This window comes from Macrotis lagotis, chromosome 1 (genome assembly GCF_037893015.1).
Source record: "Macrotis lagotis isolate mMagLag1 chromosome 1, bilby.v1.9.chrom.fasta, whole genome shotgun sequence".
NCBI classification, from domain to species: domain Eukaryota; kingdom Metazoa; phylum Chordata; class Mammalia; order Peramelemorphia; family Peramelidae; genus Macrotis; species Macrotis lagotis.
The window spans coordinates 296,137,996-296,155,873 of record NC_133658.1 but is presented as its reverse complement, the minus strand read 5'-3'; the positions used below and the strand labels follow the sequence as shown (position 1 = coordinate 296,155,873).

Sequence of the window (17,878 nt, the reverse complement as noted above, 5' to 3'; positions counted from 1 at the left end):
CAGCTTTCTGGCTCAGGGGCTGGGTGACTGGGTGAGTCCCTTTCCTTCTCTTTACCTTTAGAACTTGTTTATTTATTCATTCATAAATTCTCCCACCAAGCAGAGAAACATTGGGTCTTGTCCCATTTATGCTGCTGAGTAGCTGTGTGACCTTGGACAAGACCCTTCCCTTCTCTGGACCTCATTTTCTATAAAATGAAGGGGTCAGATTAGGTGGTCTTTAAGGTTCCTGCAGTTCTTCCAGCTCTGATACTCTGTGTCTTAAGGTCCCTGCTGGCTCTAACATTCTCCGTTCTTTGGCACTTTCCAGATCTGACACTTGTTCATTGGAGGAGAAGGGGGAAGGGTAGGACATCTCCCTGCCCCGCCCATGTTATCCAAGTGAAATCCAGTTACAAAGAATATCCTGGAAGAGATTAGAAAGGGAAGTGAGATGAGAGCAGAGTAACCTGAGTGAGCATGGGAGGCCTACTCTCTGCCTTGAGTATGGGGGTGGGGGGTGGGGGGAAGACTAATTTGTGTATGTACATCACAACCTTAGTACCAGCTACCCACAAAAGAGTTGGTCTGGTGTGATCTGGTGAGAGGAGCCCTGACTGACACACCCTAGCTTTGAAATATCCAATAGCTGTGGATAAGTCACTTAGATTTTCTGAACTTCATGATAGCTAGTATTTGTTGACTCCTCTTTTAAATGAATAGTTCTTCTAGATGATAGTATCCAGACTACCTACTTAGGATGGTGTAATTTGAAGCCAGAAGACTTTTTACAGATCATTTAGTACAAAATGGTTATCTTCCATTTGAGAAAACTGAGGCCCAGAGATGTCAAGTTATCCCTCAAGATCACAAAGGTAACTGGGGTAGTAGTGAGATTTAAACTCAGGTCTTCAGAGAAGCTAGTAGGTGGCACAATAGGTAGAGTGTTAATCATAGAGTCAGGAAGACCTGAGTTCAAATGTGATCTTAAACATTAATTAGTTGTGGGGTAGCTAGGTGGTGCAGTAGATAGAGCAACAGCTCTGGAGTCAGGAGGACCAACTCTGTGACCTTGGGCAAGTCACTTAACCTTATTGCCCCACGAAAACCAAAAACCAAACAAACAAAATAAAAAACAACCCAACAACAAAATATTAACTAGCTGTGTTTTGGGGGCAAGTCACTGAACCTCATTTTGTCTGTTTCCTCATCCATAAAATGAACCTTCCAGGATTCTCATGAGGATCAAATTTGTAAAGTGCTTAATACAGTGCCTGGCCTGTAGATGTTATTTAAATGTTAACTGTTGTTTTTATTAAATTCATGTGCTTGTCATGGCATCACCTCCCTGATGTCATGGTCTTCTTTGAAAATGAAAGACAAACATTATTTTTATTATTATATTATAAATTCTTAGCAGTTTAGAAGTTTAATAAAAGCGGGTTTCCTCCCTTCTCCTCCCTCCCCAAACCAAGTCTGGTGCTCTTTCCCCTAGCCCAAGGTTAGGTTATAAGTTCAGAACTTGGTAAATGTTAAAAACCTTGGAGACACTGCTTTTCCTGTTTCTGAATTGGGCTCTTCTACTGCCTTCCTGATTCACAGGTTAGTGATCAACAGTGTGGGGACTTCCAATCACCATCCTCTACGACTGGCTCTTGGCCTGGGGTCTAAAACCTATCAGGGTAGGCTGAGAGGAAGTCAGACTGTGAGATTTTGTCGATTGGCATGTGTTTGAAGTCCTGTGCCTGGGAGGCATTACCCTCTACTCTGTCAAGGGTTGGTGTGGGAGGAGCTGGGGAACAGAAGAGCTGAGGATGGTCTGTGGGCTGAGAGTGGAAGAGCCTCTGTCAGCAGATCTGGGCTAATTATCCCAGCCCCCTCATGGGTACTGTCCAGAAAAAAAGTGGGAACTGGTTTGGCTCGTCTGGAGATGATGAATAATTAAGGAACTCAGTTTTGCTTGTTTTTTTTTTTTTTTTTGCTTGGTTTTGAAACAGTTTTGAGAGTCAGTCTCAGATGCAAGGTCCCAGTTTGCCTCTTTTCAAGTGGAATGAGTTGTTTCCTACTCAAGAATTGAAAGTAGGGCTTCTAGTGATTTCTTTGGCTTGATCATTAGACATTGAACTTGGAGTCAGGAGTTCTGAGTTTTAGTTTCTGCTTTGTCATTGTCTAGCAGTGTGATCTTCCCTCATAGGCCTGAGTTTCCTCATCTGTAAAATTTGAGGGTAGACTTTAATGATCTCTGAGATTCTTTCCCATTCTTTTCTAATATTCTGTGTCCATGGCAGCATAGTGTTGTGCTTTGTTGTTCACTTGTTTTGGTCATGACCAAATCTTCGTGATCCCATTTTGACTTTTCTTGGCAAAGATACCTGTTATTACTTTCTCCAGTTCATTTTACAGATGAGGAAACTGAGGCCAACTGGGTTAAGTAACTTGTCCAAGGTCACATGGTGTTTGAAGTTAGATTTGAACTCAGGTCTTCTTGATTCTATCCACTGTGCCATCTTGCTTCCTACATGGTATTGTGCATTCTTAATCGTATGTGTGTGTGTGTGTGTGTGTGTGTGTGTGTGTGTGTGTGTGTTCAGTATTTTTGTTATTCTCATGTGGAACTCTTCAAAATATTTTTAAATTATTGAAGGATATGCTAAATTTATGTTATAGATTTGTGAAAATAAAGACAGGATTTTCTTCCCTTTCAAAATCTATCCATAGATTCTTGGGATTCATGGATTCTGCTAGTCAATAAATGTTTATTCAGAATCTACTGTGCCAATATCTGTACTAAACTGTCTAATGGGAGAGACAACACACTAAGTCCAGAGCCACTATAAACAAGATAAATAGTAGTTAATCACCAGAGGGAAGACACTAGAATTAGGAAAAAATCAGGAAAGGCTTCCTATAGAAGGGAGAATATTAACTAGAACTTAAAGAAGCCAGGGAAGGTGATGAGGAGTATTCCCGGAGTGGGGGAATAGCTGGGGAAAATGTCTCCAAATCCGGACATGGAGCTGGCCAGCATCATTGGTTCTCTGAGGAGATGTTGTCAAGATCCCAGGTTAAGAACCTCTCATGTGGTGGAAAGAGCAAGGAATTTTCTGTATCTTGCCTCCTTGGTGTTTGAACTTTACTACACAAGGGAGCTGTATTTGAATTCCAATGCTGTGTGACTTTGAATACATTGATCCCTGCCACAGATTTCTCATTGGTAACTGAAGCCAAGTCCTGTGTTCTATGTTCCAAGAATTTCCCCTGGCTCAGATAATCTTTGGAATTTATGTCACTTATGTTTCACAGTGCTAATATGGCTCTTTGCTTTACTTGAGAGTATGTTTTGATCAAGGACAGGGTAATGGGAATGGGTACTATAAGGGAGGATAATTCAAAAATAGAGTAGACCTGGGACCTTGACAACAGATTTCTTAGTTTTGCTGATTCCTGCTCAGGCAAACATTTGACCCTAGTGATCAGGTCTGGCGCCATCCTCCCTGACTGGGTCCTGGCATTGGGACTCTACTGGAGGCTGAGTAGCTCCCATCAGTCTGTTCCTGGTGACCTCTATGCACGTGCTTTCTTGGCCCCAATGCTGTTTTCTCTTTTCTAAACATTATTTCCTTTCTTGGTTTCCTGGCCAAGGGGAGATAGGGATGCCTACTTGGCTCTGCCAACTTTCTGGGGCACATAGCCAAGCATGGGAGAGTCTTAAGGAGGCGCCTTGTGGTCTGGAGAAGTGATCCCTAAAGTCATACTGTGTAGGTGACCATCTACATTGTCTATGTATAAGGTTAACTCTGCTCTATTCAGGGCCAAATTGACTTCCTTGTTTCCTCTTCCCTCACCTCCCCAATTATCATAGTAATGTATCTCAAATCTTATTAATATGTTTATGGTCACATTAATATAAGGGAAAGGTTAGAAAGAAGAAAGTTAGAGTGACATAATGGAAAGAATGCTGGTCTTAGAGAGAGAAGACCTGAGTTTGAATCTTGCTTGTAACTCTTAATAAAGTTAAGAGTTTTGAATGTCTAGAGCTAAAAGGGGGCATCTCTTCCAACCTCTTTATTTAAAAGATTAGGCAATTGAGGTACAAGCTGATTTTTTGAGGGTCGAAGAGTATATGAGTGTCAGAGCCAAGATTCAGAGTGAGTCACCTAAGGCCAGACCCAGTATGCTTCCCATTATATCACATGTCTCTTTTATACCAGTTTCAACAAACTCTAGTCTCTAGAGCTAGAAGGGGGAATCTCTTCCAACTTCACTATTTAAAAGATTAGGTAATTTATGTACAAGAGAAGCAAGATGATTTATTAAGGGTCTTAGGGCAAATTATTAGCTAACTGTTTGGCAGCTAAACTGGTTCTCCATTCTGAACTTTAGTTTCTTTATCTATAAAATGGAGAATGAGTGTTTACATTCTCTTCCTTCTTCCTTTCCTCGTTTCCTCCCTCCCAAGGGAGGAGTGTAAAGAAAATACTTTGTAAATCTTAAAATCCTATAGTTATTATCATCATCATAGAAAAGTGAGTTCTTTATTGGGATAAATGCAGGCACAGTTCCCTAACTTCTGCACCAGCTATAGTCACTGCCCCTAAAGATCAACCAATTTCCCTTGCTATCAGACTGGGCTCACCAAGTGACTTTATGATTATGGTAACTAGAGACTGTCTGGCAAATGTTCAACTAGATCTCCGGAAAGAAAAAAAAAGAAAAAAGAAAAAAATATATGTACACATGATATGCTTTTAAGTTTAATTTGCCTCACTAACATTTTCCGTAGAACTCTGTTAAGTTTCGACATTCAACAAAACAATAAATTAAATCCTGATTTGTAGCATTTGCCAACTTTGGGGATATAAATGCTCTACTTGATTGGCTCTTTTGAGCTGGTGTGAACTGGTTACTGCACATCGCTGATGTTGTCTTTTTTCTTGAATGGAGACCTGGAGAGCAAAAGTTAATGCCTGGTTGTTGAATGCCTAAACTTTCTTTCTGCCCCCAATTCCCCCCTCTTATCTCAATATAAATGAGATATAAACTCAGTCAGTTTCTGTTTCTGGAGAATTTGTGTTATGGGAGTTTAGGCCTCTAGACCTAAATTTACTCTGTGGTGGAAGTTTAGAAGGAGAAGGTAATGAATAAATTTGGGTTTATTTGGATCTGCAGTGACCCCACAAAGGGGAAAATCATTTCTTTTCTGAACCACCAGTCATCTTTCTTGATTGGTGATTGCTTCTCTTGGGCTTTTCTTGGATTTCAGGAAAAGCTCCAACCATACTTCATTTCAGTCTCAATTATTTAGACATCTCCTCCATAGCCTCAATCATGAATCATTACCAAATAAACTCTGTCGTTGATCCTCAATGGGGATTGTCTCTTCAGTCACTTGAAGTCTCATGCACCATCCTTGTAGCCCTATGGCTCAAAGTGCCACTGGTCCCCACTCCCATTTGTTTATTTTCTCCCCTATTAGACTGTAGATTTCTTAAGGAATGGACTGTCTTTGTTTTTTGTATCCTCCATGATTAGCATAGAATAAAAAATTGATAAATTCTTTTTTCATTCATTCATTCAGCCAGCTTATGTCTTGATTTCATTGTCAATGCTTATTTTGGTCTTTCCCCATCTTTTCCCTTTCTCTGTTTCTCTGACTCTGGGCCTTTGTCTCCTATTTCTCAGTCTATTTCTGTCTTTCTGTGTCTCTTTGTCTCTACCTCTGTCTCATTTTGTCTTTCTTGATCTATCTAAATCCCTTTATCTCAATATTGAAGCACATAGGGTCCATATAGAGTTTATTCAATAAAATAAATCTTTATTAAATCTTTTCTCTGATCCAAGTATTAGTCCTAAATGCTGCGAGCAGCCCAAAGTTTAGAGAAGATATGGTGCCTACCTTCCAGGAGTTTACTACACTGTGGTAGTGGGAAAAATAATGAAATTTTGGCACAAATTACTAGTACAAAACTGAATCACTGGTACAAGCTTAATATAGAAGAAAGTTTAAAATTGCAGATAATAGTTATTCTAAATCACAGAATGGAAGAAACATTTCAAAGTCCAGTGTGTCCAAGGCTCTCAGCTTCCCTCAATCTACTTCCATTTATAACCTGGATATCCAGATTGTCTTTTTTTCTTTAAATACCAAGCCTTTCAGTCTTTCCCTAAAGAGACAGAGTCCTCTTATCTCTCAATTAAACAGAATTTCATATGTTAATGATAAGTGTGCCAAGTGTTCAATCAATCAAGTCACTCAATCAATTAACCATTTCTTAAGTGTCTACTATGAGCTTGGCAGAGGTAACATAACATGCAATGGTGCAGAGATGGGAGATGTAATATTATCTTTGAAGAACAGCAAGGATGTCAGTTTGACTGGACTGCAGAGTGCATGAAAAGGAAACTATATAATAAGCCTTTAAAAGAAGATTAGAATCAAGCCATGAAGGACTTGAATGCAAACAGAAGAATTTGTTTTTGATCCTTGTCTAGATGGGAGCAATTGTAGATTTTAGAGCAGGGGAGTGATGTGGTCATTTCTATGTTTCAAGAATATCACACACACACACACACACACACACACACACACAAATATCCTCTGGAAAATATTGGAGAGGGGAGCTATGTGATACCAGTTAGGAGACTATTGTAGAAATACAATTGGCCATGTGAGTAGAGAAGAAATAGATGTTGGAAAGATAGAATTAATGAGATTTGTCAAGTGATTGGGTATGAGGGATAGGAAGAGAGAGACTTTAAGGATAAATTTGAAATTTAGAACCTGGATAATTTGAAGACTGTTCCTTTCATTGGAATAGGCAACTTTGGAAGATAGGTGAATTTGTAAAGAGAGCTACTGAAGTTTGCTTTAGTCTTAAAGCATTTGATATGCCAATGAGACATTGGATGGGAAAAATCTAAAAAGTAGTTGGGTATGAGTATGGAGCTCAGGAAAAAGACTAGGGCTGTCCTGGGACTCATTTGTATAGAAATCATAATTGAATCCATGGAAGTTTATGAAATCCTTGAGAGAGTATTAAAGAGAGATGAGAAGAGACTCAGGACAAAGCCTTGGAGTGAACCACCCACAGTTGGGGATATAGATGATCCCAGCAAAGGATACTAAGGAGAGGGTCAAGCATTAGGAAAACCAGGAAAGTAGTTCCTATAGAGGAAAGAGTATCCACCAGGAGGGTGGTTGGCATTGTCAAAGCTGCAAAGAGGTCAAGGAGAATGAAAACTGAGAAAAGACCATTTCTATTTAGTTAACTTTATTATACATTTTTGAAATTATTTATGACATTCATTTTTTAAAGTCTTGAATTCCAACTCTTTCCATCAGTTCCTCCCTCACCCTTTGAAAAAGAAAGTAATATGATATTTATTATACATGTGAATTGGTATATTATTGGTTTATTGTATATTGGCATATTACATAAAAAAGCAGGAAATGGAAAAATATATTTTAATTTGCAATGAGTTCATTAGTTCTCTGGAGGTGGAAAGCATTTTGCTTTGGAATTGTCACGGATCATTGTTTTGATCAGAGTAACTAAGAGTTTACAGTTGATTATTAATACAATATTGCTGTTGTTGTATACAACGATCTCCTGATTCTACTTACTTAACTTTGTTTTAGGTCATGTAAGTCTTCATGTTTCTTTTGAAATCATCCCCATCATCATTTCTTATAGCACAATAGTAAGTAGTATTCTATCACAATCATATACCACAGCTTGTTCAGCTATTTTCAATATCTATTTCTTGTCATCAACGGCAACTTTAAAGAGAACAGTTTCCACTGAATGATGAATATATGAAAGATGGAATCCAAAATTATGGGCTCAAATCCTGGCTCCTCTCATGAGTAGCTATGTGACATTAACTAGTTAGTTCCCTTCTTGGAATGTCAACTTTCTCATCTGGAAAATGGGAAGGGGGACTTGAATTCAATGATCTGTAAAATTCTTGTTTACTCAATGAGTCTATTCCCTCTATATACTTTTTCACTCCTTATCCAATAGTGCACTCAGTCAGTTTTCATCAATGGAGATATCTAGAATTACTCACCTTCCCCATCTCTTCCAATTCAAATGCTTATGTGTGAAAGCATTGCTCAAATTCTGTCTCCTCCAGGAAGGTTTCCCAGACTATTCCAGCTCATCTTGACTTCTCTTTTCCTTTGAACTCCCACAACCTACAGTTTAACACAATCACATGCAAATTGTCTCCTGTGTATGTGTATCTTGTTTCCCCAGAGAGATTGTGAGCTTCTAAGGGGCAGAGACCAAATCTACTTCTTTGTGTCCCTTATGGTCAAGCTACCAAGTGTCTGGGGGTGGAGGTGGAATACACAGAGTAGGTACTCAATAAATACTAGATATCTCTGGGATAGAAATAACATTGGGTTGGGAACCAAGAGTTTAAATCCTGGTGCTGCCAATGACTTACTGTGTAACCTTGGATGAGTGACTCCTCCCCTCTCAGACTCATTTTCTTCCTCTATAAAATGAGCTTAGTTGGAGTAGATAATCTTAAAGGGCCTTTTCTGATCTTCTGTATTCTCAGCTGTTTTCTAGTTCTGACAGGCTATCACTGAATACTCACTTCAAGGCCACTTCCATCATTGACATTCCATAGTGAAAAGTCCCTTCCTGTACTAATAGTCTATGAGTTTCTGAAGTAATGAGGGCTCAGAACACAAAACTATTTCTTGGGGAAAATTGCTTAATCTTTGTGCCTAAGGGACATGTATATATCTTAGTTCCTGATCCATAGATGGGGAAATAAACTGAGAGATGACAAGCCCTTTTACTTATAGTCCAGTTAGAGAGCACAGACTGTCTACTCCCAGGGACAGGATCCCCCTCATCTCCTCTAGAGGCCTTGAATGGTTAGCTCTGTGTGAAGAGCATGGGACTTATGAGACCTTATGAATGGTGTGAACCTGAACCAGGCAAATTGGGTCACAGAAATACACTCAGATAACAACTGCTCATCTCTGAGCCTCAGTTTCCTCATCTCTGAGCCTCAGTTTCCTCATCTATAAAATGGAGGTGATACATTACATATTCACAAAGTTGTTATGAGGATTCAGTAGGGTAATATATATTAAATACTTTGAAAATCATAAGAGTCAAGTTATTTCCTTTTTCTGAACTTCAATTTTCCCTATCTACAAAATAAAGATGATAATATAATGCTCATCATATCACAGATCACAGAGTCTGCTGTGATAAATGTGCCTTATAAATTATGATAGGGATGGGTGCTAGATATGTAATTTCACAGGGGAGGGGAAATTCCCAGGGAAGGAAATTCCCTCCACTAAGGCATAGCTGCCCCTTCTCACAACCAAGAGTCTGGTAGAATTTTCTAGAACACAGAGAGACTGATTTGCCAGGGATCACACAGTCAATGTGTTTCAGGGCAGGTCTAATGCTTTCCTTCTATTAACTATATCCAATTTACCCTTTGCATGGCTTATTTGTAGGTAACTCCTTGTACATTGTCTCCCCCCCCACCCCCACCATTAGACTATAAGTTCTTTGAGGGCAGGGACAAGTTTTTTTTTTTCAACTTTCAACCCTAGTGCTTAGCTTAGTGCTTGGACTTAATGAATGTTTACTGACTGATTGCCTTTGAGGCCAGATCTCTTTTCATTCTTCCATGTTATTTTCATTATGATCGCTCTCTATTCTGCCATGTTGTTTTCATTACATACCTTATAGGGTTATAGAGATAAGAGCCAGTATTAACATTATTGGATGTGTACTACTCATAGTCATAGGATGGGATCTTTGATGACATCTGGTCTAGTTTTCTCATTTTAGAAAGGGGAGTGAGACCCAGAGAGGGGCAATGACTTACCCAGAGCACACAGCTAGAAGGTGACTGAACTGGTTCTTCTGAATCTGGGTCTGGGCTTCTTGCTCTAGTATAGGACTGATAACCTGATGAGAGGGTTCTCGTATTAGCACAAACACAGTAGACAAACACAATGCCCACAAACATAGTAGGCATTTAATTAAAGCCTATTGGATGAATGAATAAGTGAATGAGTGAATGAATAAATGAATGAATTTAGGGCTGGAAGAAAGAGACAAGTCATCTTGTCCATTCCTCAGCCTCTGATCTGTTTTTCACTCCAAACTATTCCAGATTGTTGCCAACTGCTCTGAAAGATCCCTGGAGAGGGAGATCCCACATGCCCCCGAGGTGTTTTCTCTTCTTTCTGCCATGTGATGAATATTTCTTTGCAAATGTTGCTAATCATCTTCTCCTCCAGGCAGACATTGCGTGCTTCCTCCACTCTGTGGAGTCCCGAGTGCACTAGGGGCTCTTAATAAATGTTACATGATAATTAATAATATATCCCCATGGTTCCTCAATCGCTTACACTGAGCCTCTCTGAACTCTCTCCAATACATCCGACATCTCACCCTCCCAGAGATGGTCAGAATCAAAGGCCCTGAAATTAGGCCAAGAACACTGCCTAAGTGTTAGCTATGTTTACAACAAATCTGGTGGGGAGGGAGAAAGCCCTTTCCCTGGGGAAGTTGGGAATGGTGGAAGCAGCATTAGATTATGTGTGAATCCAGGGCTCCTCTATTAGCTGTGTGGCCTTGGGTAAGAGCCTGGGCCTCAATTTCCTCCTCCCTAAAATGAGAGAGCTGGAATAGACCTGTGTCTAAGTGCCCTTTCATTTCTAGCATTCTGTGTTCTCAATTCTGACATTTTGGGAGAGACAGACTTCCCCAAATTCACTATGTGTCCTCAACAGGTCAGTTAGTGTCCATGGACTCAACTGCTTGTTGTTACCTCTATGTATCTATTCAAATTTTTATTGTTCTTTAAAGTCCAACTCAAATTGCTTTTTCCAGAAAGCTTGACCATCTCAATCCTTAGGATCCTTTCTTGCTTCTGAGTTCCAACATCTCTGACAATCTTGGACACTGAACCTGACCAGTTAGCTTATGATATTTCTTAGATATTTATATTGACAAAGGCCATAATTCAGTTTTGAGTGGGATGGTGAGTAGCTTGAAGAGGACAATCTGCTCCATAAGACACATTTGTGTTAGGGAACTCCTGGGAATGAGGTAGAATAATAAATAATTCACATTTCTCTAGCATTCTGCATCCACTATCCCATTTGAACTTCATAACTGTGCTCTGGGGTTTGGTATTGCAAATGATATGATCCCTATTTTACAAAGTAGAAAACAGAGACTAGGAGAGGTGAAATCACTTGCCCAAAGTCACAAAGCTAGTATGGAATCCAACTCAAGTCCTCTGATTTTAAGGACAAGTCTTTTCCCATGTCATCATACTAAAATTGACAAGATGAGAGGCTGACAGGGAAAAGGTTTGGGGTGTAAGGTGTCCTTTCACTGATCCTGTCTCACATTAGGACTCATAGGAGTCTAGGATTTATAGTTTCAAGGGCCCTTAGAAATCATGTAGTCCAGGCCTTTCCTTTACAGATAAGAAAACTGAGGCTCAGAGGATTAGCTTTCACACAGCTAATAAGATGTAAAGTCAGAATCTGAAGCCAAACCTTCTGCTTTTAAATTCAGGACTTTTCTCCCTCCCCCACCCCCACCTGGCTGAGTAAGTCATAAAGCCCCTGAGTACTAGCAAAGGTGGAACCCCTTAGGATCAGGTTGCCTTGGGGGAGCGGAATGAGGAACCCCTTAGGATCAGGTTGCCTTGGGGGAGCGGAATGAGCTCCAGGTGACCCACAGCTGTGTGAGATCTCCAGTCTCCAAGGGCCAATTGATGCTGGCAATGTGAAACTAGCTTCTTGCTAGTGACATTCGGTGAATGGACCTCCTTCTGGGCAACATCAGGCCTGGACTATAGAAAGGACTGGCTCAAGGGCAGACAGAGGGTCAGAGGATTTTGAACCCAGAGAATGGCAGAATTGGAAATTACATTAGAATGTTAGCACTGGAAGGAACTTAAAATAAAGAATCTGGAATGTGGAAATTGAGAGATCATCTTGTCCAGGGGCTCTTAGTATTTTTTTGTCATGGAACACTTTGGAAGCCTGGTGAAGTCTATAGATCCTTTCTTTGAAAAATTTTAAACCCATAAAATATAATAGATAAGATTTGGTGAAAATAAAAATGCAATTTTTTCCCCATACAAGTTCATAACCCACCTCCACCCCAGCACCCAATATCTCTCTATGGATCTCTTTTTTTTGGCGGGGAGAAGTCTAAGGACCTAGGTTAAGAATTTCTGATCTAGTCCAACTTTCTAATTTTGTTAATGAGAAATCTAGGGCTCAGGAAATGGAAGAGGATAACTCTAATACCAGACAGCTTAGAGAAAGCAGAAGGGGAGTTTGAATTTGTTTTAGCATCCTAGAACTGATACTTTTTGCACTATATCATTCTTTGTTGCTATTTAGTTTGGTCATATCTGACTCTTCAAGACCCTATGGATCGTAACATCCATGGGGTTTCTTGGCAAAGACACTGGAGTGGTTTGCCATTTCCTTCTCAAGTTATATTATGCTACCACTTCTTCCCTAAAAATCCCTTACTAGAGAGAGATTTTGAGCCCAGAAATCTGCCTTCTAAGGCTCTGATCCTCATTTTTAATCCTTATTAGTTATGTTCATAGATTAGTTGTTATGTAAAAATCTTGTTGAATTGGTTGTGGGGTAAGTCATTTCAACTTTCTGATCCTCAGTTCCCTTTTTTGTAAAAATGGGAGTTAATAATTAAACCCCATCAGAGCAGAGGTTACTTGCTTATTAATCACATTAAGTGGAATAAATAATGGAGCTTATGATGCCCTAAGGAATGCCATCAGGTCTCTTATTTTGTAGACCTGCTATTACAGAATCCTCAATGTCTGGTGGAAAGAATACAGGTTTCAGAAGTTCTGGATTTGAATTCTCTCTTGTGTGATCTGGTGTAATCACTTTTCCTCTGTGACTGAGTTTCTTCCTCTGTAAAATGAGAGGATCTGGCCCCAGTAATCTGGAAGGTCATTCTAGCTCTCACTTCTACCCCTGCCCCAGCTATCCTTCTGACTGGCATTCAAGACCCTTATGACCTTGGCCTCATTAGAGCCTTGTTCTAAGCCAGTTTCTCTGAGGAGACATGGGTTGAATGAGTCTCTGGGAAGAGCAGCTGCTTTGAAAATCATGTTCCAAAGGCATTGAACTGTAACAAGCCCAGATGACCCAGCCGGTGCATTGGCCAAGTGTGTGTGTGGGTCCTCTACCCCCAGCCAGGCTTACTTCCTCCTTCTGCTCCCAGGGGCCCCAGAGGAAGTGAAGACATTCAGATGGCCCTCACACATAGGCATCAGCTGCTCAGGACACCCAGGGTAAAGCTGGAGAAAACTCAAGCACTCAATGGGGATGTTCCCTGAGTGATTTTTGTTAGGCTCCATAGGAGTTTATCAACCTGTCACCAGGACAGTTTTGGCAGGGAAGGAGGGGGTGGATGTTTGTTGCTCAGTCATGAGGTGTGGGGAGAAATAGGCCACCTTCCCCAGAGGGAAGTAGCTGGGGTTGAATTCCTCATTCATCTCTTTCTCCCCGATAGAGCCCAGCAGAAGAGTCCAAATAGAGAGAGGAGTCATTTAGCATGTTTGTCAATTGATTGACATTCTACTTCATCCTATAATAATTTTACTTAGAAACTTACTCATTTATGGAGTGCCTACTGTATACAGCTTTGTACTCATAGAAAGTCAGAACTGGAAGTGATGTAGTATCACAGATTTAGAATTGGAAGGGACATTATAGCTTGTCTATCCATCCCTATACATTTTAAGAATGAGGAAATTGAGGGAGAAGGCAGAGAGAGAGAAAAAAAAGAAAAGGGGGGGTGTCTTAAAATGAGTCAGTGACAGAGCCCTGAGACTTCAAATTGCCTATTCACTGCTCTTTCTACTCAATTATCCTGCCTCCAAGAGCAGCCCTGAAGATGCTTCTGGGAGTCTAAGATCTGTATCTCCCTGCAAGTTCCCCTTCTCTATTCTTTACTCTACCCCTCTCTAATCACCACCACTTCACTTGTTATAGTCAGCTAGGATTATGTGGACATATTCAGTCTTTGCCAGAGAGAGACCTGACTCTTCATCATCTATAATGAGTTGATAATGAAATTCAACTGGAAGCCATCCCCAGGCACGTGCTCAGCTGGGCTCTAGGGTATAAGTCCTGTGGGGTTATGAGTCAGAGCACTGTAATTATAAACAGCTGTGTAGGAAACCAATTTTGATTTCTGGCTTTTGGGGATATCTCACTTTTCCTGACCTGTAGGCGCAGGGTGGACTGTTGAAGGCTGATGATGAGAAGGCATTTTTGGTTTTAGGAGCAAGATGTGCCAAGGAGAAATGAATGGGGAGGGACAATGACTGCCTTTCCCTGGAGTAGGTGGGAGCTAGCTAGGAGAGATACATCCACTTTCAGAAATTCAGACTCAGATCTTTCATCTCTTGTGGTGATGTACACCAAATTGTCTCATGAGATCTGGGTTCGAACTCCAACATTGTCACTGACTAGATGTGTGTCTCTACTTCTCTTCTTAAGCCCTCAATTTTTTTTAGGTTTTTTTGCAAAGCAAATGGGGTTAAGTGGCTTGCCCAAGGCCACACAGCTAGGTAATTATTAAGTGCCTGAGACTGGATTTGAACCCAGGTCCTCCTGACTCCAGGGCCAGTGCTTTATCCACTGTGCCACCTAGCTGCCCCCTAAGTCATCCTTTCTAACTCTGGTGTTCTATCTCCTAAGATCCCATCTAGCACTGACCATCTATGTCCTAAGCCCCTTTTCTGTTCTACATTCTATTTTCTGAGGTTTCTTTTAGTTTTGGTGTTCTATGTTTAAGGCTCCTTCCATCTTTCATATTCTATGTATTAATCTATGTTCTGGGGTTCCTCCCAGTTCTGATATTGTATGTTTAAAGTTCCTTTTAAGATCTGACAGTCTGTTCTAAGAGTCCTTCCAGCTCTGACATCCTAGCATTTAATCACTCACTTATGGTGGGGATATTGGGAGGAGAACATTGGAGATAGTTCAGTGGAAATTTAGGCCCCATTGTTACTACAAAAACTTCATATGACCTTTTGTCTATATGATTTTGCCTGAGAGACTTTTTAGGTCACTTCTCTTTCTGGAACTTATTCTTCCTCTTTTCTATTTCTCTCCCATGATGGTTATTTTTCTTCTCATGAGTATAGGGAAGAAATTTGAACCATGGGTCCTTGGGCCTCTTGGGGGGGAGGGTGTCAAAGAAGGGGCAGGTCCAGACTGATGAGGCCAGGACCCAGACAGAGCAATTGCAAAGAGTTCTGTTCAATTCAATCCATCCATCTTTGATTAAAAACCATCTTTGTCTTTCATGATAGAGGGAATCAATCCTATTCTCAAAGGATTTATAATCTAATGAAAAAAGGACAAGGGTACTATAGGTTCCTAGAAGGAGGAGCAAAGGTACTCTGAGAAGTTTAAGGAAGAAGAGTTCTCTGTCACCTGTAAGTAGTTCAGGAAAGCTTCTCAGAAGATGTGGCACCTGAGTCGGGCTTTGGAGGAAGAGAGGAACTACAAAGGATAGATTTAGGAGAGGAGTAGGAAGTCTCTTCCACAATCTATTCTTTGGAGGATAATGTCTGCAAAGGCTTGGAAATGGGAAAGTAAGTTGAGGATAGGAAAAAGGATATAATTTAGATTGGCTGGATATAGAACACATGAAAGCATGTTAAAATGAGTGTCTGCATTTGGTACCATATTATACCAGGGATTTATACTTCACTGAGGTGGGGAATCAACTAATCAATCAACAAACATTTATCAAGTGCCTAAGAAAAGGAAATAGACTGACCTGTGACAACCAAAGTGGGATATCTCTTTTAGTCATTATTGGCAGATTCTTGCCAGAGTTCTCCTTAATAGTCTGATTCTTCATCATTAAGATGGTTATCTAGGGGAAGCTAGGTGGCATAGTGAATAGAGCATCAATCCTGGAGTCAGGAGGACTTGAGGTCATCAGATACTTAATAATTACCTAGTTACATGACCTTGGGCAAGTCACTTATCCCCACTGTGTTGCAAAAATTAACTAAATGTCTCCATATACATTCTGCTCCTGGAATTGTTGGGCAGCAAATACCATGTCAACTATTTCTCATTCTTTCTGAAGCCACACTGGCTCTTGGGTAGATAACCATTTTTTTTTATCTGACCAAGGTCTTTGATACTGTCCATTGTGAATACCTGAGGAAGATCATGGTGACATTTGGTTGCTTGAAGAAGTTCATCAGTTTTGTACTTCAGTTGCATGGCATCTTTATATATTCTAAATAATGGCTGATGTTCTTGTTCTTTTGCCAGATATCAATGGAGTGAAGCAGGGCCATGTGCATGCTTTTTAGTATGATGGCAGAAGTCTATTGTTTAACTTAAAAAGGCTACAAGTCAAGACTAACATAGGAGAGTTGGTGCATGACTTTTGTTCACAGATAGATGGTTCATTTAATGTAACCTCTGAAGCTGAGATGCAACAGAGCAGGGATTGATTATCTGTGCCAATTTTGGCCTAACAATTAACACCAAGAAAACACAGCTTCCTCCTCAGCTAGCACTATGCTATCCGTATGTGAGACCATCAATTACAGCCAATGGAGAAATTTTAAATGCTGTGGATAAGTTCACTTACCCTTGGTGCTATACTTTCTAGAGATGTCAACACAGATGATGAGGTTGATGTACACATTGCCAGAGGCTAACTCAAAGTTTGAGAAGATCCAAGGGAAAGTATGGGGGGGGAGCAAGAGTTATTAAACTGCCTATCAAACTGAAGGTCTATAGAACTGTTGTTCTGACCTCATTGTTACATATGCCCATGAAACCTGGACTGTATACCAGTGCCATGGCAGAAAACTGAATCACATTCACTTGTATTGTCTTAGGAAGATTCTGAAGATTGCCTGGCAAGATAAAGTACTGGACCCTGAGATCTTTTTTCAGCTGGACTGCCAAGAATCCTCTTTAAACTCTGCTGAAGAGAGTACAATTCTGATGGACTGGTCATGTTCAAATGCTAAAAATATATTTGACTAAAAGAATATTTTATGGAGAACTCAGAAGCAATACAAGGACACTCTCAAGGTCTCTCTGAAGAATGTTTATCAATTGTGAGATATGGGAGACCTTGATACATACAAGACCTTCTAGCATGGTGTGCTTGCCATATAAGCAAAGCTGAGTTGCAGTAACTCAAGAGAAGTTATGAGATCCATAAACTTAGAGAGATATCCATTTTTCATATGGTCTATCCATTTTAAATGTTCATATGGACTATTTATGCCCAACCTGTGGTAGAGTCTTCTGAGCTTGTATGGATGTGTTCAGTCATAATTAGTTCCAACAACTGATGTCATTTTGGTCCTTTTCAAACACAGAGGACAACAACCAAAAACGTGCCTGGCATTGCATTGGGTAGTGGGGCACAAAGATAAAATAATCCTTGCATTTGAGGGCTTTATGTTCTATCAGGGAAAATAACATACATATATCAAAATCTAAAAATATATTCAAAGGCAGAAGTAATGTTAAAGGAAGGTCCTAGAAATTTGGGAGGTGAGGAGGGATCTGGAAAGGTGTCACATAAGAGGAGATACTTAAACTAAAATTTGAAGCAAGCTAGAGACTAGGAGGTAGAAGTAAGGATGGAGCACATCCCAGACCTGGGCAAAGACAAGGAGATGTGAGATGAGGGACATCTAAAATGTCATGAGGAATGACATGATCAGAGCAATACATTGGGGTAGTCAGCTGAAAGATGATTAAAGAATCCAGAATTGTTTCATTTTTGTCTTTTGATCTCAGGGGCTAAACGCAATGTCAGCTAGCAAGTGGTTAAGTATCTAC

General features: G+C 40.3%; 1 long non-coding RNA gene across 1 annotated transcript in view; it reads left to right on the top strand.

The window, feature by feature from the left end:
* The first annotated feature begins 627 nt into the window (after positions 1 to 627).
* LOC141505375 (uncharacterized) overlaps positions 628 to 17,878 on the top strand; it is a 43,562-nt gene continuing 26,311 nt past the window's right edge. The window contains exon 1 of the long non-coding RNA XR_012473591.1: positions 628 to 854. This is a non-coding gene — a long non-coding RNA (uncharacterized LOC141505375). The remainder of the gene's footprint in view (positions 855 to 17,878) is intronic.